This window comes from Plectropomus leopardus, chromosome 14 (genome assembly GCF_026936395.1).
Source record: "Plectropomus leopardus strain MGB_pleo_1.0 chromosome 14, ASM2693639v1, whole genome shotgun sequence".
NCBI lineage: Eukaryota > Metazoa > Chordata > Actinopteri > Perciformes > Serranidae > Plectropomus > Plectropomus leopardus.
Genome location: NC_142189.1, coordinates 23,180,120 through 23,202,378, shown reverse-complemented (window position 1 = coordinate 23,202,378; position 22,259 = coordinate 23,180,120). Strand labels below are relative to the sequence as shown.

The 22,259-nt window shown below is 43.1% G+C and overlaps 2 protein-coding genes across 4 annotated transcripts in view; both read left to right on the top strand.

The window, feature by feature from the left end:
• scaf8 (SR-related CTD-associated factor 8) overlaps nucleotides 1–22,259 on the top strand; it is an 86,736-nt gene that overhangs the window by 53,386 nt on the left and 11,091 nt on the right. The window contains exon 21 of one of the 2 annotated variants that reach the window (XM_088087052.1): nucleotides 95–232. The exons of the other annotated variant lie outside the window; for it this stretch is intronic. The gene's annotated coding sequence lies outside the window, so the exon portion shown is untranslated. Of the gene's footprint in view, nucleotides 1–94; nucleotides 233–22,259 lie in introns of those variants that run through there. 2 annotated transcript variants of the gene reach the window in all.
• Nucleotides 4,248–22,259, top strand: part of tiam2a (TIAM Rac1 associated GEF 2a) — a 93,639-nt gene continuing 75,627 nt past the window's right edge. For both annotated transcript variants that reach the window (XM_042501511.2, XM_042501507.2), the window contains exon 1: nucleotides 4,248–4,295. The gene's annotated coding sequence lies outside the window, so the exon portion shown is untranslated. The remainder of the gene's footprint in view (nucleotides 4,296–22,259) is intronic.

The window sequence follows — 22,259 nt, the reverse complement described above, 5'->3', positions numbered from 1 at the left end:
TGAGGGCGTGGCGGGACAGTGTCTGATTATAGCCCTCCCTCTGTCTCACACCTTATGACAACTCCTTTCCTTGTGTTTCCATCTCCCCCTCCAGACAGCCGCAGAGCACCTTCTGCACTGACCCGCCAGCCTTTGAAACAACTGTACAAGACAATTTTCTCTCAGCCGCAGTGAGTCATTAAAGGCTACATGACAGATGAGCATGGTGATAACGCGTGGACGCTGAGCAGGCCGACCCTCATACAGTGGTAATAATGTCACATCGGTACAATAGGCGGCAGTGAAGAGGGTGAGAAAATCACTTGGTAGGGGATCTGCAGCCCTCTCTTTTTCTCTCACATACACTAACACACACACACATACTATGACGACCCTATTAGAGTGGCCATAATAGCGGGACAAAGCGGTGACAGAATGGCTGGACTGGGGGTGTTGAGAAGCCTCAAGCCTCAAGAAAGGCGAAGGCACTAAGGTGTTCATAAGCACGAGTGCATGTGTGTGTGAGCTCATACCTGTCTGCCTATCTGTGGAATATTTGTTTTGCGTCAGCAGAAAAAAAAGAGAAAATGCTGGCTGAGCTCACTGATTTTCTGCTCCCTGTCGTGTTTTAGAGCAATAAACTGGCAATTCTAATATTTCAGCCATCACTGCTCCTCTAACAGTTCTTCTACGGGTTCATGGAGAAGGCGAGTTCAGGGTTACTGTCTCGTGTGAAGACGACAGACAGACAGAAAGAGATGATGGGTGGCAGGATGTCTGTCAGAGCCAATTATGTTTAATGAGATGCGGAGTGACCAGAGCTCCAGAGAGCTGCCAGACGGCACAGAGAAGCCTCTGTGGCCAGAATACATACAGAATGCTGCAGTAAACAACATTACATACTGGGTGGGGATCTGTAGCGTGTCATTGGTAACACCCAGTTTGCCCTGTGGATTACTGCAGTGATCAGGGTTCAACGTTCTTTTGGACTAATAAAATGATTCTTTGTTACATCACTGTTTACATCAGCCAAGATCCAATGTTTCGGCTTCAACACACGGTGCTTGCCATTTACCGTGGAGGTCAAGGGTTGGAGCTGGGAATGACATCATTCCAGAGTTAACCATGCTCCAACTACGCAAATTTGCATTTCCAAGAATAGTGAAGGCACGACCCGCCCTACTCTGCTGCACTTTGCCTTTTATTAGCTTAGCCTGACATTCTTACCCTGACCAGTCTCATTCCTCTCGCCTAAACCTTACTAACCCAACCAACAAAAGCAACAAGTGCTAGCCAGTCAGATGGAGAGCAGGGCGGGTCATACCTTTTTTTATCCTAGGAAACGCAAATTTGCTTCTAGTTCAGCAAGTCGGAGAAGCTCAGAAAGCTTGCAGTGCTATGTAAAGTTCAGTGACAAATAGTTTTCCTTGTTTAAGATCTGTGACTCTAGCCTGTTAGCTACACCTGCTGTGTGAGGACCCAGAGGAGGTTTTAAACTGAAGAGATAATCTTGCATCAGGTCTGTATATCAAGTGTAGAAAATCCCTGTTCTTTGGAGCAGACATCATGTCTGTCTGCTTTCAGGACTGTCGAAGTGTAAAATTGCTTCTGGGGACAGCGCGGGGGCCATGTCCCATAGTGAGATACCAAAATTTATTTTGAAAGAGAACCAAGATGTTTTTAGCATTTTATTTTGAGCATGTAAACACCATAGCAACATTTCCACAGATAGAAGTTGGACAGTATTGTGTGTACAACTATTTTAATTAGACACAAACAAGAAAGAAGTACTTACTATTACAGCTTTAACTTTGGGCAGAGCAGCCATCTTGGAGTCTGAGGTTGGGGTTGGTGATGGTTCTCTGACTTTCTGAGTCAGAAATTTGACTTCAGGGGCAAAAGTTTCTGACTTCATGTTGCAAATGGAATGAACCATTAGCAATAGTTCTATCCATGTTAACCATTGTTAGCAAAACCAGTTGATAACAACACATTTCATTGTATTTTGCAGAATTAAACACAGTAGCAACATGTCCAACAATAGAAGTGAGACAATACTGTATGTATGACTTTTAATGAGACACAATAAGATAGAAGTGCTAATAAACACTTTAATACAGCTTTAACTACTTTTGATGTGTGGACCAGTCATCTTGGATTTTGAGGTCGAGGTTGGTGAGCTTCCTCCGACTGTCCAAGTCAGAACTCAGACTTTACAGGCTTCGGAAACAAAATTAGTGACAGGAATTTAGATTTTCTCACTTCCGTTGGAAATGGAACACACCCACACAGTAATGATTTGCGTTCCCTCACAACATATTTTATCTGCGTAATCATTCGCCGCCCTTGAGGTGCACATTAAGATATTTGATTTTGAAAAACTGGAGCTGAATACCCTTTGGCTCAGTACAAGAAAAAGGGGGCATGAGAGGTTGCTTCTTGAGCAAGCAGATGTAGATTGATCTGTGATGAAAGGAGCAGAGCATTACAATATCTGCAGCTACAATGGGCAGCGGAGAGATAGGTATCTCCATATGGACCCCAAAGTAGCGGCTGTAACCAGGCTGATATGCAGATTAGATGGGTCTGGCTGGACTGACATGCCTGGCCAAAGAGCCACATTACGAAACACAGGGCTGGATTGTGGTTTATGAGCATTGCCAGAGAGATTGCAGGACGCAAGGCCTGGTCATCGCTGTGTTATCAGAGAGTGGAGGCATTTGGATGTGCATGACTGAAGAATGATGAAGTGAAAATGAAAGGGAGGGATGGATGCTTAAAGGTTAAGTCCAAGAATAACAATGACCATTTTCTTTACTGGCATGCTGTTTGATCATCAGAGGAGACAGAACCTGTTTCCCTTCATGCTGCTTATCAGTTCATTAGTCCATGTCACAGACAGGGTTGTTTCTGTTATGCAAAATATGCTCACCCTGTTCACCTCACCGAGCAAAACAGCTGTCTGAGAACCTAAGGGCAGTAAATGTTTTAGGTCAAGGGCTGCCAAAGAGATTCTCTTATCATAAATCCAAATTCAGTGAAAGTTTGTCCCAAGGAAGGTGAATTAATCCTGAACTAGGTGCATGTATGGTGGATCTGACAGAAAATCACACTTAGATACTTTGGGATAAACTTGTCATCTGCCCATATCTACAAGGACTGTATGCACTTACAAATATGCGTAGCAGGCATTCAATGTAGTTTAAACACAACTGCATGTATGTCCACTATCTGCTTCCATTTTTGGACTCTGCGCCTTAATTCTTTTAAAGGTGTAGTCTTTTAGGATTGTACATCCGTACAGTTTGGAGACTCACAAAAACAGATTAATGAAAAGAATGGTTAGAATTGAAGCAGCAGAGATGGTGATATCTTGACTTTTAGTCCCTAGTATGGCAGGAGCTCCAACAACAGAAGTCCCACATTTCCTACAATGCAACTTGCTAACAGCCTATCTTTCAGGTGAAGGGATGATGTTTTTTTTTTAAGGTAAACACAGGAAGTTAGCATTTCCATGTCTCTTGACTTCCAATATTGAATGGAACGCAGCATAATTTCAGGCAACCTACAGACACCCAAAAACACAGCAAAACATTGATTTTGGCATGAGGGAACCAGACAGGCAACTAATTTCTGGGTTAATTCCTGTACCATTGTAAGCCCCTTCTGTCAAACTCCACACCTCTAGTTTGTAAAAACAGGTTTTTCCTATAGTTAAGTATCAAGCCCAAGCAGATAAAACCCTAATGACATCAGCGGGGTTATTTTTTCAAACTTTGAGAAGCTTCCTCTGAGCCAGATAAGACACTTCACAACATTTTCACTTGATGAGTAGAAGACAAATAAACTGAAAACAAAGGTGTAAAATCAGTGGAGTGCCCCTTTAATTAAACAGTCGTGTAGCTTCATGGGATTTTGCGTGGGACCCTGATATATCCGTGAAGGACCCCTGAAGGTCCACGAACCTCTGTTTGGGAATCCCCACTTTATCGCGTTCTGTCACATAGGCCCATTACTTTTGATTAGTCCCCCGGTGCTCCACGTTGTTTCGAGATACACGGCCATCCCCCCTCTCACAGTCCGTCGGAAGGAGGAGTTTAACCCCACATTGTCTGGGAGGAGTCCGCAGTCTCTTGGCGCTCCGTCCCAGGAAGGTTTTGTCTGGAAACAGAGGAACGGTGGAAGTACACTCCAAGGAAATCCGATTTTTATGTTACTATTAAATTCAACAACGTTATATTAAGCGGTCGCGAGGAGGGAAGCACGCGAATGCTGCGAAAAAGTAGCCCGTGTTTTATCAGAGGAGACACCAGCCGGTGAGTTGCACGCGAAGTAACTTTGCAGTCACGTTGGATTTTAATAACGCCGCTCATTTCTCTGAGTGAGCGCTTTGTCCGCTCAAACACCTAAATGCATCTTATCAAGACAGTCGCACAAAGTTTGTCAGAAAGTTTGGAGTTGTTTGTGAAATATTCGGCTCTCATTTCACCGGCGACTTCTCATTGGTCGGTATGGGGAGTTATCTGGCTGCAGCAGCTGTGACTGAAATCAATTACCTGTGAAAACACGGTTGTTTCATGGTAAAAGGCGGTTTGCTGTACGACTGCACCATAATCTACTGTGAAAACTACACAGTAGCCTAGTTTTTTTTTTATTTGTGAGAAATAATGATTTATTTGTTTATGTTTGTAAACATGAGATAGTAAATTTGCAAGTGCGTGTGCTGATTTTCTCACTTTTCTCATGAATGCAGCATCCCTTGTTAGGTCTTTAATGGTGTAAAACTTAATTTAGTACCATAATTGAAGTAAAATGCATCCCATCTGCATGCTCAGCCTCAGTTAATTCATGAAACATCCAAACTAAAGGTATGTGCATGTCATTCTGTTGAAACAATACATCATAAGTGTGAAGATTTTCAACGTTCAGCTCACAGCAGTGCCAGCGTCCACATATTGCTCCTCATTCCTCCTTCTGATTTATGAACTGAAAGATTGGGAGTCGTTCCACTAACTGCCGGGTTGTGTTCTGCTGTTGTGTTCAGATGTGATTTACACTTGGCGTGTATTGTTGTTTGGCCGTGTGCTGGGGTGGAAGGGCTCTTCAGCTACAAACAGAGGTAACAAAAGGGCCCCGGGACCCCTGGAGGGAAGGGCCCACCCTGTGAAAACATACCCAAGGAGCTGGAGGAAGGGCCAGGCATGCCTTTTGGCATCCTCTGTCATGGTAACCCGTGCAAGCAAGTGTCAGTCTGACTGCTACCTTTGCATGTCGCTGAGGAGGGTTGTAATAATAAAAACACAGGCTAATGTTTGACTCACAGAGGCTGTCTGCCCTGGTTATTGATCTATCTGCTCGTGTGCAGTCTTGAGGAAATGTGAGATCTAATGACAATTAATGGGATTAATGATTATTGGATGATGAATTAGAAAGGTGGATGCACTGTTAATGGTAACTAGTCATTCTTTTCCAAGAATTAGGCTCAGCACATGTGAGCGCAAGAGAAAAGAATGTCTTCCGTTTATTTTTTTGCAGCGGGAACATGCTGTTTGATTGGTTTATATTTCAGCCCCCTTGCCTGTTTAATGGACTCTACATAAATAGTTATTTCCTTACATATAACTGTTGTTCTCATATGTGCACTCTCTTTTTCCTTTTGGTGGCCAGTAACAAAATCGCCAGGTCAGAAGCCATAGCACCACATTGCATGTTTTTGCCTTTTGCGCTTCACATTTTTGCGGCAAAGAAATCCTCAACCACAAGGAACATTATGTTTTTACTGCTCTGTTTCTCTGGGGTCTTGAACCAGAGTGATACTGATTGAGTGTGGCCCGTATTTTCCTTTTAATGAAAAACACAATCGTTTTTTACTTGTTCCCTTTTTCCTTTTGTCACACAAGTTGCGAATTTCAGCTGGCAGCGCTGTCAGTTGTCAAAGTTGTTTACCAGCGACAAAAAGAGATGCAATGTTACTCTCTCTCAGGGTGGCACAGAGTTGCTTCACAGGCTTCTGCAGTTCATGTCTTGTCTAATTTAAGTGGAAGGGCTCAGTAACATCATGAAACGGTGACATAATCACCACAGGAACGTCCCTCGTGAAACTGTTTTTGATGTCAGTTGATACACAGTGTGTGACTTTGGAATTGCGTAAAGAAGAACAATTTGATTGTTGTGTAAAAAGTACTCTCCTTGTCATTGATACTTTAATGCGCTGTGTGAACAGCAGCCTTCGTCAAGTTACACATTTTATTCTCCTGTGTGTGAGTGCCCCTCATCGTTAATTCTGACGCACACTGGCCGAGAAACGCCAATGTTTCATGTCTTCTCCCCCGCACATTTTTCTCCATATAAGGTGTCGTGCATGTGAATTATCAGGCATGGGTAACATCTGTGCTTATTGTCACACGGGGATGAGGGCCTTTTGCTGTCTAGGTAGAGAGGCACTGCAGGGGGAAACCACAGGGCCTCCACATGCATATTTGAGACAAAGGGATTTGAAATGGAATCATCAGGTTTCTGTTTTTGTCCATTTTTCAGCATGTTCCCTCTCTCGATTACAATGTCTTTCCGAGGCTTCTGTTTCAGTGCAGACAGTCCGGTCAGCCGAGCATAATGGTGGCCTGTATGTTTCTATTTCGTACTTCTGTGGTTGAGATTATATTTGGCTTTTAAAGTGTTTGCTGGTAGTGTACGGCCAGCAGCGTCTGGAGTGGTTGCTATAAAAAGCAGGTGAACTAGAAGCTGGCGTTGACAGCATCTTGGCCGAGGCTTCTCATTTTGCTACCGCGCTCACCGAGGCGCCAACCAAAAGACACATGACTGGCTTTGACCCCTCTCTGGGTGTGCACAAGTGCAGGTCAAAGAGCTATCACCAGTATGACATTGACATTATCCGTCCAGTGTCATTTGGGCAAAAATAATAACTGTGACTTTTAAAAAAAGCCCAAAGAGAGACACTTTGTTCCTGTGCTGCATAATTCAGTGATTCTGAATTTAACTTGTTTTGCTGTGGCTACGGGGTTGGCGGACACACACACACACACACACACCCATCTACTTTGAGGGATTTGTTCAGTCAGCTGCACTTTGTGTATCTGCTCCAACATGAGATCCCCTGCTCTGCTGCACAAACAGGAACCTTCTGTCCAGCTCAGCAGAGCGACATGGTCTCATCCAACTCGAACCGATGCGCCCATTCATGCTCCTCTTCACAGCTACAACCCTCGGACCTTTGAGGAGATTAATGCATAGGTCTAAATTGAATTGCACTCCTTCTGGGGGTCACCTGCTAAAGAATGACTTGTACGGTTTGAGAGGAAAATGAAGATTAAATGGCAGCGGACGCTTTAACAATGTGTCAGATGAGATTATGGATTAAGAGTTGCTGTGCAGGTGATTGGGTTGTAGGTGAAGAAGCGAGTGAGGTAGCTCTTTAAACAGTGCCACATGACTTCACTTGTGAGTAACACTTTCATTAACCCCAGAGAAATAACTGCAAGACATGTCATTACCATTCTTGTATTGATGGTCATATAAATCATATGGTGAATGGTGTGCATGAAGCCAAATGCCCCCGATGGCAGCAGTTGGGTAGCAGTGCATGTAATTCCTGTGGGCTTACCAGACTGCATACAATATTTCAGTCTGGAAAAGGCGCTGTCTCAGCACTTTGAACCCGACCAAGTGATTTACGAGCCGCGGATGTACAAGAAGTAGTTTGATTATCAAAATGTAGGAACAATGAAGCAGAGAGGACAAGTAGTATTGGGGGCAGAAGCTATTTGCTGGTGTATTGATCTCCATATGATAATCTTAACAATTCAATTGCTACAGAGAACCGTGTCAGAGCATGTAGCCCCGACAGGGGCTGGTATGAAACCAAAAGAAAACAAAAGAAGAAGGGTCATTGAACAGATTAGGCAACAATTTTTTTGAATTAGAGAGATGACAAAATTTGGGAACTTCTGTCTGTAAGTGCCGAAGCCAAAACAGACAACTTCAACGAATGGCAAGAGACTCTTATATATAAAGAAATTACCAACCGGTTATTTAATTGTGGTGAAATCCATGTCATGTCCTGCCTCCTACATGCTCTACCCAGGCGCTATCCTTGGCCCTAAACCAAACTGAGAATTTCCAGTAGTTGAGAACATTTCTGACCCAGACAAGCTTCTGTTGTGTACTGCATGTTTGAAAGGGAAACTGTGGACAATGCCGGTACCTGTTTCTTCAGACATTTTCCATAGTTCATATGAGATATAGCTTCTTATTTCTTCTTCAAAAGACAGCATGTGTAGGCACATTCTTTGGTGATCAACAGCCCTGTTTGTATGGAAATACCCCTTTGTGCACCCCCCTCTTCTTGGCTCAAAGCCTGCTTACCGGTCAATCCTTATAACAATAGAAATTGAGATTGATCTGCCCCACCTCGGCCCAGTAGCCATAAGGTCTTACTTACTATCCTTGCCCTATTGGAAAGGCAAACACAGCTGGTGCTACAGGCCAAAGTGCTCGCTGCTTGGATGTTCACTCGGCGCCATGTGTCTTGTGTTGCCCCCAATGATGGATGGAGCGAGTTCTGGGTACACATTTACTCCAGCACATCCCACCTGCTCACCAGTGGGAGGAGATTTTGTTGTCTTTGACGCAGGTTCAGAAGCTTACTGAAACGACTGATTCTGCTAATATATTCAGAATTATCTGTTAAATAATCTAAGCTGCGTTCATGTCTTTGAATTGCGTGGTGATAATTGTGCCAGATCTCTTTACTTTTTGTAGTTAATATAGATGAAAAATGTATGCACTGCCGTAACCCGAGCATTATCCCATCACGACATGATTCTTCTGAAAGATGATAAATGATGAATTTTAGTCCCACAAAGTTCTGAAGTGCAGATGGAAAAGAAATCAAATCCAATCACTGACCACACATGGATCTAACTGTGTCCAATACCCCATTTATCATAGTCTACCTTTAGCGCCAATATATTCGTCATCAGTCATCACACCACAAAATTTCTTTAACTTTGCAGTCTTACAAGATATTGATGTGTCCCTTCTTTTGCCTGCTCAGTGTCTCGCTCCACTGAACTGCACTGGGCATGACGTGCCCTTATCTGCCCAGTTTCCTGGGCTTTGTGGCAGACATGAAGTACTTTGGGGAGGGTCTTTGGCAGCCGTTACATTCGTGTTTTGTTGAGGAACATTTTCAGGCTCATTAGCACTCCTCTCCCTGTCCAGCCACCTCCCTGCCTAAGCAGTCGGTGGTTTGATCTCAGAGCAAGATAAGCCCTTTTCTCCACTTCTCAGTCTCCGAGCCTTGTCATGTTGGTTCAGTCATTTGGCGTCCAGCCAGCGTAAACAGAGGCAGGGTCCTGATTGCTTTGGGTCAACGGCAATCCTGGCATCTACTCAGTGAACACGCTCAATTAAAGCTTTCTTGAAAATCCTTTTCTCCAAAGAGGTAAATGTATCCAAATAACCTGTTTCCTGGGGTGATATCATTGTCAAGGCTTATTTGACTGACATGCCTTTGCTGTCAGGAGGTAAAGGATGCCATGCATGTCAAGATAAGAGCAAAGAAACAGTAGTTTTTGGAACATTTTATCCATTTCATCAGTTATTGCAGTCTGTGACATGGCAGCAAAATAGCATAATACTATGCAAGACATCCTAAAAGCCAAGTGGTGTGTCGGTCAGGCTTCAGTGAGAGACCCTGTGTGTGGGCTTGCTTATTTTTACAGCACCCTCTGGATGCCCAAAGAATGACTAGTATTTCTCCATTTCTCACTATGGTTGGATTGGGTTTCCTCATCGCCCAGAAACATCCAACTTTACTTTTCTCTCCTTTGATGGCGCCAAGACACGATCTCTGCTTGGCTGTTACATAAGAGCTGTTTAACCCAGAGTTCACTCTCTCTGGCCCAGGGGGAACGACTTACTCACACCGTCTTGCTCGCTCTCCATGCCACCCTGGCTGCACAGCACACGGCTCGGGTGGTTTTCCACAATTGATGGGCGCAGGTGCAAAGCCAGATGCAAAGGACAGTCTCGACTGTTCTACCCAGCAAGTCTCGACCAATATTCTCAAACCAATATTGAAAGGAGATGCCCTTTCAAATGAAAGGAATTAAAGTGCATCTTTCTAATTTTTGCTTCCCAGTTCTGCCACATTTTTGCCACCATACATGCCATCAACTCAGGCTTAACAAATTACACAAGAGCACAGGTTTTACACAAAGTCAAGAAGGTCAGGCTTATCACTGGCAGGTTTCTCCATGGGTTGATGCCAAGTCAAGCAGATTACGTGAAGTGCAGGTCGCTGCTCAGCTTGTTGCAACCTGGGATAGTCCTGCAATATTAATACGTCTTCTTCCTCAAACAGTGTTACAGCAGATGCCAACGGATCCTCATAAATGCTGCTTTTTAAAAGTTTTTTTCGTCATGTGGGTTCACTGTCATGTCAGGATTATTAAAACTTGCCACTCACAGAACATCAGTGGAATGTTACTGAATCTGTGAATCTTACGGTATGATATTGGAGAGGAGACGGAGGGCGACCAGTTCGCCAGCAGACACGTGTGTGCTGTGTGTACAGGGAATACCAGAGGCTATTAATGTTATTTGACATTCAACTGTCATTGGAGAGGCTGACCCCTAATGTGTCTGTAGCTCGATCCTAATGTTATTAAAGGTGCTCGAGCCAAGAAAGTGAACTGCTTGGTTTAAAAACTCACTAATCTGTGCCTTCTGTCCAAGCACTGCTACTTTAATGATAATAAAAAAAGGTTGTCAGAACGTCTAGACAAAAATACTGCAGGTTTTATTGATCCTGGAAGGCAGATTTGTTTAAAACTTTTGACAAAACTAAGCTAGCAGTTTACCCATATTTCCAGTCTTTATGCTAACAGTATCCTGTCCAAGTGATGGCAGTATCAGCAGCTGGAATCAGGTCAGTTTATTTAGCCCGATTTCTTTAGGCGTGCCAAGATTGGGCCAATGCTGGTCCAGGTCATTTTTGATAACAGCCCAGTGATCACAGTCTCAGCAGCTGGAATAGTGCCAGTGTATTGGCCAGTTTCTGGGGTGTCTTTAATCCTGCCTCTTAGCCGAGTAGGGCCACCAGACACGGACAGATTCATTTCTTCTGGCGTGCTGAGTTTGGGCCGATGCTGGCCCAGGTCGTTTTGGCTAACAGAGCTGCCTCAGACTTAGTTTTTACTGTACAAACATGAGAGTGGTATGAATCTTCTCATCTAACTCTGCCCTCAGAAGTGAGTAAGCATATTTCCCAAAATGTTGAGCTGTTGCTGTAAAGAAACATCACTACAACTCCAGCTTGCTAGTGTGAAAGCAAAACATCTTTAATGCGTGAAATAGAACAAACACATTTGAAAGCTGTAAAATTAAAACAGCCTTCAGATGACTTGTGGTTTTTGGTTAGACTTTGTGCTTTGCTGCACGGTCTGACCCCACCCCTCCTCTGAGTCCTAGCCATCATAGCTAGGACAGTAGCTCGTATGGGTCATCTCACTCAACCCCTTAAACCTCCCTTGTGGTTTAACCCACTCAACAGAACCATTGTTGGCTTTTCCACATAGATCTCCCTGGATGTGGACGACATGTGAGCGTGCAGTGTCTACAATTTAGACTGGCTCTCTGTGGTAAAAGAGGGAACGACTGACTCACAACTACAAGGGATGTGCATGTGTGCGTATTAGAAAATCACTGCAAAAGTATGTGGGGCCACCGTGGCGCACATGTTGTATAGCAGCTCTTCTGCTTGCATTCTTTCTAGCTGAATAACAAGAACTCTGTGTTACACGGCATAACTCTCTCAAAGCCTTCATCATCAGTGTTGATGGAGAAGCTGTGTGTGAACCGCCTGTTGGCTGTAAGTTTTGATCTCATCTCATCTGCTTTCATGATATGAGTCCTTTTGCTAACATATCAAAGAAAGAAAAACACTTTGCTTAGAGCACTTCTTTTCTACACCCAGCAACCTCCCTTTTATATACTCATTGATATTCGCCTTGTATGTGACAGGATCTAGTGTAAAGTGAATGCATACAGCAGTGAAGTCATTCATTATAAATCATTTCCCCTTTGGAGGGTGAAATCATTTATTCACAGTCTCACAAGGTTAGTGATCCAAGGAGCACGCCCTGACTGGTGACTAATAGGTGGCTGATGTAGTGTCACTCAGTCCGCTGACTTTGGTGTCTGGCTTATTGCAATTCATTTTTTCTGTCAATATAAAAAGTACTCAAAGCTTAATTTTTTCTTATTTTGCTTTAGGTACCTTTGCTCTCATGTTGGCAGCTTTCATCAGCCAATTCTCTCAGCTCAGATGTCTGTTTCTACCCGGCAGAGTTTAACTGTAAAAGAATGACTTTAATAACTGAGATATTTTCTTGAAGCTATTTTGAAAACCGCCCTTGTCTCTTTAGGCGCTCGTCCTGCTCCTCACTAGTAATTTTGTGTGTGTGCGAGCGAGCGGGCGGTTTCGCCTCCGACAGCAAGCCCTGTGGTCTGCTCGCGTGGAGCCATCGGCCTCACTGGAAACTTGTGGTTGCCCCCTTTTTTTAAAATACTAATAACAATATTATACAGTGCATAAATTCGTACTGGCAAGCCCGGGCTTAAACTAATAATAACATTGTGGAGAAATGCCAGGAACTGGGGTTTCCTGACAGTTAAGATGATTGTTACAGTTCAGGGAGCTGGGTGAAAAACTGTACTTACACAGTCAGGTTGTATTATTAGCCTCATGAATCATTTTGTCTTTCACTCGATGAATCGTGTGTTCATTTTTCCTATGACTGATGAAATCTTGAGTAAGGATGTGGAAGCTTAAATTAACACATTTCAACCTTTTGTTTTTCAGTGGCATGCTTAACACCTAATTGGCCCAAAAGAAAGTAGGTTGTTAGTCATTGGACAGCTTTTCTGAAATGATAAGTGTGTGTGTGTGTGTGTGTGTGTGTGTGTGTGTGTGTGTGTGTGTGTGTGTGTGTGTGTTTTAGAGTGTGCGTGCGTGTATTTGTGTAGAAGGGGGATTGCCTAAGTGCACATGTTGGGTCCCAGACGTGCCTCCTGCCTTTGCTAATCATGCTATCATATAATGCCACAGGCTTTTTTCGAAGCCAACAAGTATTTTAACAAGCTGGAAGACTGCACTCATTCTTTCCGATCTTTTACCAGCATCAGTATCACCGTGCTTAATGTCTAGGCTTTTTTGGCACGTTGTGCAATACACTTTGGCTAGCCACAGGAGTCTGAGGCCAATATATGTTTGAACGTATTTTGAAAAATGTTGAAAACCTTCGTCGTCCATATGCTGTTTGGTACATTAGAGTCTCTTTGATGTAGACAAAGGAGCCTCAAAGCCAGGTCAGGTTTGACTGTTTAAACCACTATATGCTTTTGTGGTCATTATTGCTGTTTAAAGTGAGTTACAGTGTATGGATCTTTGCAGTGTGTATTGTGAGAACACCCCCCTCTGTGCTCTTTTGTTATTCTCTTGCCTGGGTGGCAGCACTTTCTCTTGATCATTCTGGAGTCGGGTAATCTGTGAATTTTTGCAGCGACTTCTTTTTTCATACCTTCTTCTCAGTGGGTGTGGGTAAAACAGTTTCTCCGTATCTCCAGCAGTAATGAGAGGAACAGTGGATGGATTGTAGTCAGGCGTTTGCCTTAAGGGTTAAGTATCCATCTCCATTCCCTCTAAGCCCACCCCTGCTTCGGAGGGAACGGCTGTGAATAAATACCACCCTTGTCCTCTCATAATGGAACAGCTTGACCTTTCGTGACCTCTACTGGTGGGAGCATCTGCCTGTCGATTCCACCAGCCCATCCTGTGGGACATCACCGGACTGTCGCATCTGCCCGTGTGGTGTAATTCAATTGGTCGAGGAATTTATTTTACAGAGTAAAAATTAAGGGCCGGCCTATAATTTTTCAGTGACACAAGCCCCAGCTCGGATATGCCTCTGATTTACAGTCTGCAGTCGTGTGAAAGTTCTTGTTTCTCTGTGGGCACCGCGCATAACGACTGCATAATGAGCACGGCCCTCATTGACATTCTTGAGCCTCCCTATATGGATGGGATAATAATGAGTTTGGCAGAGGCCTTAATTTAATCATGTCGGTAAAAGTGGTGCACATGTGGCACAGCTGCTAGCGCTTAGCAGAGCCTTGCCATGGCCTTAGATGAGGTGCCACTCGGTGCCCGCATTGGCTCGTCTCTGTGTTATCAGTCTTTATAAACCACATTCCTGAATGAAAAGGCTTTGCAGAGCCGGACAAAGGAGTTTGTTTTGCAAAGATTTGCCAGTGACTTTTCTGCCACAATCGAATTAGTTCACGTGCCCCTGCGTCCGCGTGACTAGAGAAACTGGTTTAGGTGTTTTTCTTGCAGCGGACACAGGTCAGTCTTTGTTGTCGCGTTTATTTAACTTTCCCACTTAAACATGCCACTGCTTGAGTGCTTTGTTGAGCACCTGTTCTGGATTATAGGTCGATAACGGCTCCCGGCTAATTTCTTGTGATAATTCAAGAGTGAAATCTAATCTCACCTTTGCCATTTGGGCCACTTTAGAGTGAGCCTTGCAGAACTCCTGCCAAAATGTTTCTGCTTGACATGAAAAGGAGTCGCAGAACAAAGGCACAAACTGCACATGTGTGTGTTACCAAGAAAACTTTCTCCAAACAGGTTTCACACTATACTTCCACAGAATTGCATTTTAACCTATGACACAGTTTGGGGACAGAAACTAGGTCATGCGTCGTCTACCAACTAAAACATGTGCTGGGAAAAAGGCAAAGCAGACATGCAAAGATGTTTCTAAACACTCAGTGAAGGTGTTTAACCAGTTTGTGAGCACGGAGCTCCTCCTCTGTATGATGTGTAAAATGTGGCCTTATTTCTCACAGACAGACACATTTTCTCCACAGTCTAAGGTTAATGGTAATTCGTGGTTTTTACACTCTCGGGTGTGGTTGTTTAGTGGCTGCTGTAATGAAATCAACTCTGTTGAAGCTGTTTCAAATAAAGTACATTAGCTTAAATGAAATGAGCAGTGGTGCATTGTGACTTCTACTGGATTACTGTACTTAAAGGGACCGTTTACCCTTAAATAAAAAAACAGTCATATTTATCCTCTAACCCTTTGTGCTATTTGTCAGTGTAGATTGATTTGGCGTGAGGTGCCGAGTCTTGGAGATGTCAGCCATAGAGATGTCTGCCTTTTCTCCAATGTAATGGAACTAAGAGATGGCACTCGCCTTGTGATGTTCAACGCACCAAAAAATTGCATTTGAAAAAACAGCAATGTCTCTCTCCAGAAATGATGTTGAAAGTTTCAGTTTTGATTTTACATTTGCCAAAGGCATTTAAACATAGCTTTGTGTTGGAGTTTTATGTTACAAATTCTAAATATTGACAGTAAGATTTTCCCTTTTCATTGTAAATGCATATTGGTTCCAAATATCAATCATTGTTCTCAATAATTACTAATAATTGGTATCTGTATTGGCCCTGAAAAACCAATATCGGTCGACCCCTAACACTGAACTAACTAACGTTACAGCTCAGCTGAGGATGCCATTTATTTGCACATCTTGCACTGTCATGAGCAAGAGCCTGCACAGTTCTTCAAAAAAAAAAAAAGTTTGTGCGCAAGAAGCGCAACAAGCTGAGTGCCATTCCTTTCCATTATATTGGGGTTATGGCAGACATCTCTGGTATTTCAAATACTCCTCAACTCACACCAGAACAATCTAGATTGATAAATGGCACTACAGTTAAGAGGAAAAATGTGTATTTTTGATTTTGGGAGGAACTGTCCCTTTAAGGAAAGTCCTGAATGCAGGGTTTTAATTGTAACAACGTATTTTTCACTGTATTATTGCTACTTTTGCCGGAGTGATCCGAGTAGTTCTTCCACCACTGCAAATGACCGAAAAAAGCTTCTGTACAAGCTCATATGTGCACATAGGTGCTTGCCTGTATCCTATGCAGATATTTAAGAGCCTGCTGCGTGCACAGAGAAACCTCACACATCCAGATCTGGTGGCTCTGGAGATGAGTAAAATTTCCGTGTGTGTGTGTGTGTGTTTGCGTCTGGCTCCTCACCAGCTGTCTCACCCATCATCAGTGCCTTCAGGATGCTGAGCAGACAGTCCAGCTCAGATTTCCTCTCCTCTTATCTGCTCTGTAAGTCTGTCTCGGACAGTAACAGATACTGTATATTAGGGCCAGCTGGGCTTGAAGCTGCAATAAAACAAATTGTTTTGGTTAATGATAACAGGAGCAATAGTGTTTCTGCCTTCCTGTAAAGGCAAGATTGCACTAAGCTGGTTTTATTTCATAACCTGTTTATTGCTTCGGGAATTTACCCACCTTTGATCGACGGCCAGCTCAGCAAAGAATATTAGTTATTCTCCGTCTTCTGTGGAAAGCCAGTCGCTGTGAGCAGCTTTACGTCAGAAGCTTGTTACTTTATGTGGAGATTTACATGAGCTTTCTTCGCATGTGAGCTCAGAAGCGTGTTTACTAAAGCTGTGTTATAAGTAAGATGCTTCCTTTTTTAGAGGCTGAACGAGCATTTAAAGAAATGTATAAGCTGAATGTGTGTAAACACGTATGCGTATAGGCTCCAGGTACAGCAGGACTGGTCTAAACAGGGTTGATTTCACCTGATGGATGGTTTATTTAGCAGTCCAGACTGTGGTCCTGTGTTTACAGGGCTCTGATGTAGGTCTGTGACCTGATGCTGACAACCTCTCTGCCTTTATCCTGCCATCTACAGCCGGTCGCCTAGCTCCATTCTGCTCTGCTGGAGACGAGGATGTATGTTTGTCTCACACAGGCTGGACAGTGTGATGAGAATACTAAAGCCTTCCTGGTGAATCATCATGATCATTTTCATTTTTAAACAGAGAGAAATTGCATTCCTGTGACGCCTAATGCATTTGTGATGTAGTTTGGATTCACCGCAGCAAAAAAAGGTCACTCCTAATAAGCGATGCAGTCCTGGAATTAGTTTTAAACAAGTTTAATCCTCCGTTCTGGTGGAGAGGGATAATCCTCCTGGTTTGCACTTCAATTTCACTTTTTTCAGACATTTCTTAAAGTGTCAATATGTTGAAACACGGCAGAATAAAGTAGACCCCAGCAGCTTTTAACATGAAAAAAGCAAGCTGAGAGGCAATTGATAAGGGGTTTTAGCTGATAACTGTTAATTGGTTAACTGTCTCTCCGGTTAACTGTTAATTGGTTAACCACAGAGAATATTTGACTGGTTTCACATGTTGATCTATAGGTTAATTTTGCTATTCTTCTTTTTACTGTACTGCACACCACTCCACTCAGGTCTGGTAGGAGTGAGCTAGCTAGCTAACTTAAGCCTCATTCCCAATGCACAAAAAACCTGTTAACACCCGCTAACATCTGGCTTTTTAATGCAGTGAGAATGCATACGATCTGCATTCACACCCGTCCAAAATGACTCTGCAGTAGTCATGGGTTTTTATTGTGTCCGGCTTAGATCGTCGTGAATCCGCTAATTTTAGCTCTTTAACTGGCGAGATGCAATGAAGTTACACCACTAATTACCATCTGTCTCCTCCTAAGCAGCGCTAAAACACTGATCCAAATTCATCTGCACCGAGTTTGAAAGCGAGACAGAATCAGTATGCGATATATAAAGAACAAGAACTACTGAAAAGTTTTCAAAGACCTCTGTTCCTTTTACTGTTGACCTGTTCTCCTGCCTGTCTGTGACGTCGCACGGACACACCAACAAAACAACCCACACACACACGCACACACACAAAAACTGACAGCCTCGTGTGTTGTTTGCTGGTCATGGGAATGCAGTATTTTTTGAGTTTACCTGTATTTTAAAAACCCACGTGCACATGCTAACTTTCGTTGGATAGCAGTGTTCTTGGGAGTATGGCAAATAATAGAATAGAATAGAATAGAATAGAATATTCCTTTATTGATCCCCCATTGGGGGAAATTCCAAATGTTACAGCAGCATGAAAAAAGAAAAGTGAAATGTAACAAAGAAAATAACAATAACAAGTAACAATAAATAAGTAATAAAATAAGTATGTACATAGAGGAAATAAGGTATGTACACATAATAATAATTAAGTAATAATGCTGTCCCTTCCCCACAGTGCTGCTGTGGACACAGGCGACCAGTTGCCCCAGCTCTCCCTGATGAGTAAGCGGCTCAAATTTGAGATGTAAAACCCATTTTAGCATTGTTGACTATGTTTTATCAGCTTTAGTTGTGTCAGCACAGCTAGTGGTACCAACATACTCAGCAGTGCTTAAAGGGCTTTGTGCCCAAAATGAAGCCTTTTACTCACCTGTGCACACCTGGCCAGCTGTCTGATAGCATGGCTTACAGAAAATAAATAATAATAAAAAGCAATAATAAAAAAATAATAAAATTCCATCACTTCTAAATAGATAGTGCTTTGAAATGTAGTGCTAAAGCTCTCTCAGTCAGTGGAGCGCCACATTAAAAGCATACGCTATTACTTAAACAAAAGTTTTGGCCTGTTTAAATTGTGGCAATAGAAACTGACATCCCTACACTGAATTATCTTGTGCTAAAGTGGACATTTTTTTTGCACCACATTGACTGGTCTGCTATGTTTAGATGATGTTCTCACCAGTTAAAATCCATCCTTAGCACTTAACAAGAGGCTGTCTTTCAAACCTGCCAATGTGGTTAAAGAAAGGCTTTAATATGGACTGTAATTGCTTCAGGTAATGGCCCCTAATGGATAGCTGCTCCTTTGTTATCTTTCTTAACCTTGACCACCATGAGCAAACCAACCAGACAGGCCCAGACTGGTCTACCCACTTCAAACAGACTTCAAGCATCATCTTGGCTTTTGCCTGTCAGTTTGTCACAATTCACGGCTTCAGCAGGCATGACTGTGATGTATTAGAAAGTGCTGAGCAAGTACCAACATTTGCTGTGACCCAGTCATTCCCAAATTTAGTATTTCTCACTGACTTATAATTTTTAAAGGTTTTCTCCTCGTGTAAGCAGCCAGATTCTCTCTTAACTTGTACGCTGAATAGAATAATGCTCATGATTTCGATCAGAGCGAGCTGAGTGATTCATGTTCTGTTTGGCCCGACTGTGATGGACACTTTGGCCCTTAATAGGCCATAAAGGGAGAGGCACTGCCAGTTGGAGCGCTAGTTTACCATGAACATATGGCTCGCCTTGGCATAGGGAGATAACATTTGAATTACCATATCCATTAGTGTCAAACTGTCCTCTGGCTTTTCAAGCTTAAATCACATGTTGGTGATCCATCAGCTCACACACATTTTTGAATCAAGTTTTTTTTTTTTAAACCTGCAGCAAAGTGACTCGACGCTGGGTGCTGTACACCCATGGTGGAGGGTGGAGGGAGGCCACAAGGGCAAGCTCCCTCTGGCGTCAGAGCTCCTCAAGAATGCAGAGAGGGATTAATGCATGTCTGTGGCAGTGATGGATGGGGAAAGGAGCCACACACACTTGCACATATATATACCAACAGAGCATCTGGATGCAGAGTGTTTGGCCCTCCCCCCTGCAGCAGTATGTGCCAGCTTAGTTTAGCAGGTGTGTGTAGGAGCTTTTTGTGTGTGTGTGTTTGTGTCTGCTGGGACAAAGCCAGACTTGGTTGTTTGCCCTACTACCCCAGATAGAGCTGCATTGACCAGACAAATGTCATTTTAATTCGAAGGCTGCGGCTTTTATGGTGCCAGTTCACGTCTGGGGCACTTTGAGCGTTTACCTCTTTTCAAATCGCAGATGAATTGATTTCTGCTCCTTCAATTGATTTTTTTTTCTCCTCCTGTTGAGTATTGTGATTGATGCTGCATGTGCGTGCTGGTTTTGACTGTGCACGTGTGACTTCTGCTTTCTGTATGAGCCCATTGATTGCTGTGCACTTCTACCTGAAATCCCCCAGCATCCTCATTGTTTCCCTGATACTGCGCAGCGACCTCTAGCAGCTGGCTCCATGTGCACCGCGATGGTCAATGATCTCTGATGGATCACCTTAGGGAGACCGAAGTGTGTCTCACATGACTGTCGCAGTACACTACAGTGGCTATTGCTATGGTAATGAGTGAGTGAGTCGCGGGCTGATCGTATTAATCACTTGAGCTCACACTGCGGAGCGTGTGACAGATTATCCCGCAGAGCACAAAGGACAGCCACAGTCAATTCCAGTGGAGATAATACAGTTTGTGAATGGTCTTTAATGCAGGTGTGTTATGTGCAAAATATACAAAGTCACTGTGGCAAAAAGTGAAGGAGGAGAAAAAAGATTTTGTCTTTATTGATGACGCCTGAGATTCACACTGACCTTCCTGAAGGTGAACAACGAATGTCGTTCTTTTCTCTTTTCTCCACCTCAAAGGCACTTTTTCCCCCTATCTCTTATCAGTGGAGAGATAATTAGTATCTCTCCTTCCCCTTTGTGCGAGGAAGCTGTCGTGCTTTGCCCCGTCTTCCTGGGCAGGGCTGGGTGTGCGCTTGTTTTCCCATGAGCCTGCGGGTCTCTTATCTGACCCTTTAGCTGCTAAAGACTCAGATTCCACATGTTTCATATGCACCGCCTGTCAATCGTTGTTTTTCTTTTGCAGTCACCTCCAGGCATTCTCTCTTTAACTTTCAACACAGGGGCTTTTAAAGGTTGCACTGCTTTAGCTTAGACTATATGAAGATGACATGAAGCTGAATAAACTTGGTTGCAGTGTTCTGCTGCAGCACAGATGTTGAGGTGTGTGTGTGAGCAGAATTATTGCACCAGAAAATCCATCCGGCTAAATTGTAGATAGATACTGTAGCTTTGGATAAAGTTCAAGCACATGCTGTGTGTGTGTGTGTGTGTGTGTGTGTGTGTGTGTGTGTGTGTGCATGCATGCCTCCTTTCTTCACAGATTTAACCCTCAAAACGACCTTCTTCTTCTGTCCATTAAGCTGCTTAATTAGCAGAGAAGCTGATGGAAAGCTGATTTGCACCTGCAGTCTTCCAGCTGTTTGCTGGATCTCATGCACACACACACACACACACACACCCTTTTTTGTGTGTTAACCTATTCCTCACTCTGCCACTCAAAACATGCAAATGAAAAAGTGTGTGGACATACACACATGCACTATTAAGCAGCATATGGGTGCCAACACCCCCTTGAGGATGTTCCGAGTCAGTGTCTCCACTCAACAAAGCATTCGAGGATGTTTACAGCACATTTCTCATTTTAGATTTCTACACCACTGCTGTCAGCAGAGGACAAACCCTGAGGTGTTGTCTTCTCTGACACACACACACACACACACACACACACACACACACACACACACACAGACACTCATCACCCCTCTATTGTGAGCAGAGAGCCTGCATGCGCCCGCATATCCTGGTTAAATTAAAGTGGAGAGTGTTGGACTCTCTGTGTTTTGGACTGTCTTGTCTGACAGGAGCTCCAATCTGTAGAAAATAAAGTGAGTCGGCAGCAGGGGAGGCTGGCAGCAAATAGAGATTTCACCGTATGGGACAGTGAGATGAGGAGGCGGAGAGGGAGGAATAGAGGATGGATGGTGGAACCTTTGAATGATATGAATGGCATAGAATATGAGAAACACATGTGTACACACAGTGTTCTTTGGGGAAAAATTAACAACAAAAACACCTCTTATAAGTAAACTCAATGTCAAGGAGTTTTTATAAAAGCTCTATTTATTTTTTATATGTAAAGATGTTCGGTTTAAAGGATAACTTCTAAATTTTTTAACCTGAATTAGGGCCTGGTGATATATTGATTTTATATTGTTATTGTGAAATGACGCTAGGCATTGTCTCAGAGTTTGGACTGTAACATTGTAAGTGTAAGTCTTTTTCTGGTTTTATGGGCTTCATTACAGATAAATGATGTAATTTTGTGTACTTACCAGACTGTTGTAGTGCTTATATTATTTGCCGATTTTTACAAAAATATATCATAATATGTGAATATTTTGTGAAAGCACCACCTTTTTGTTTAACCAGAGACAGCCCTGAAAACGCCATCACCAAACCCAGCAGCCTCCATATAAAGAAATAATGTTTTTAGTGTGTATAGAGCCGTAGTTTTCACATCAGACTGTATGAATTAATGGTTTCTTTGAACAAAGAGTGATTGTTGGAACAGTGGAAAACAAACTAAGAATGTAAGTTTTTACTATTATGTATGTTGTATATTTACAATG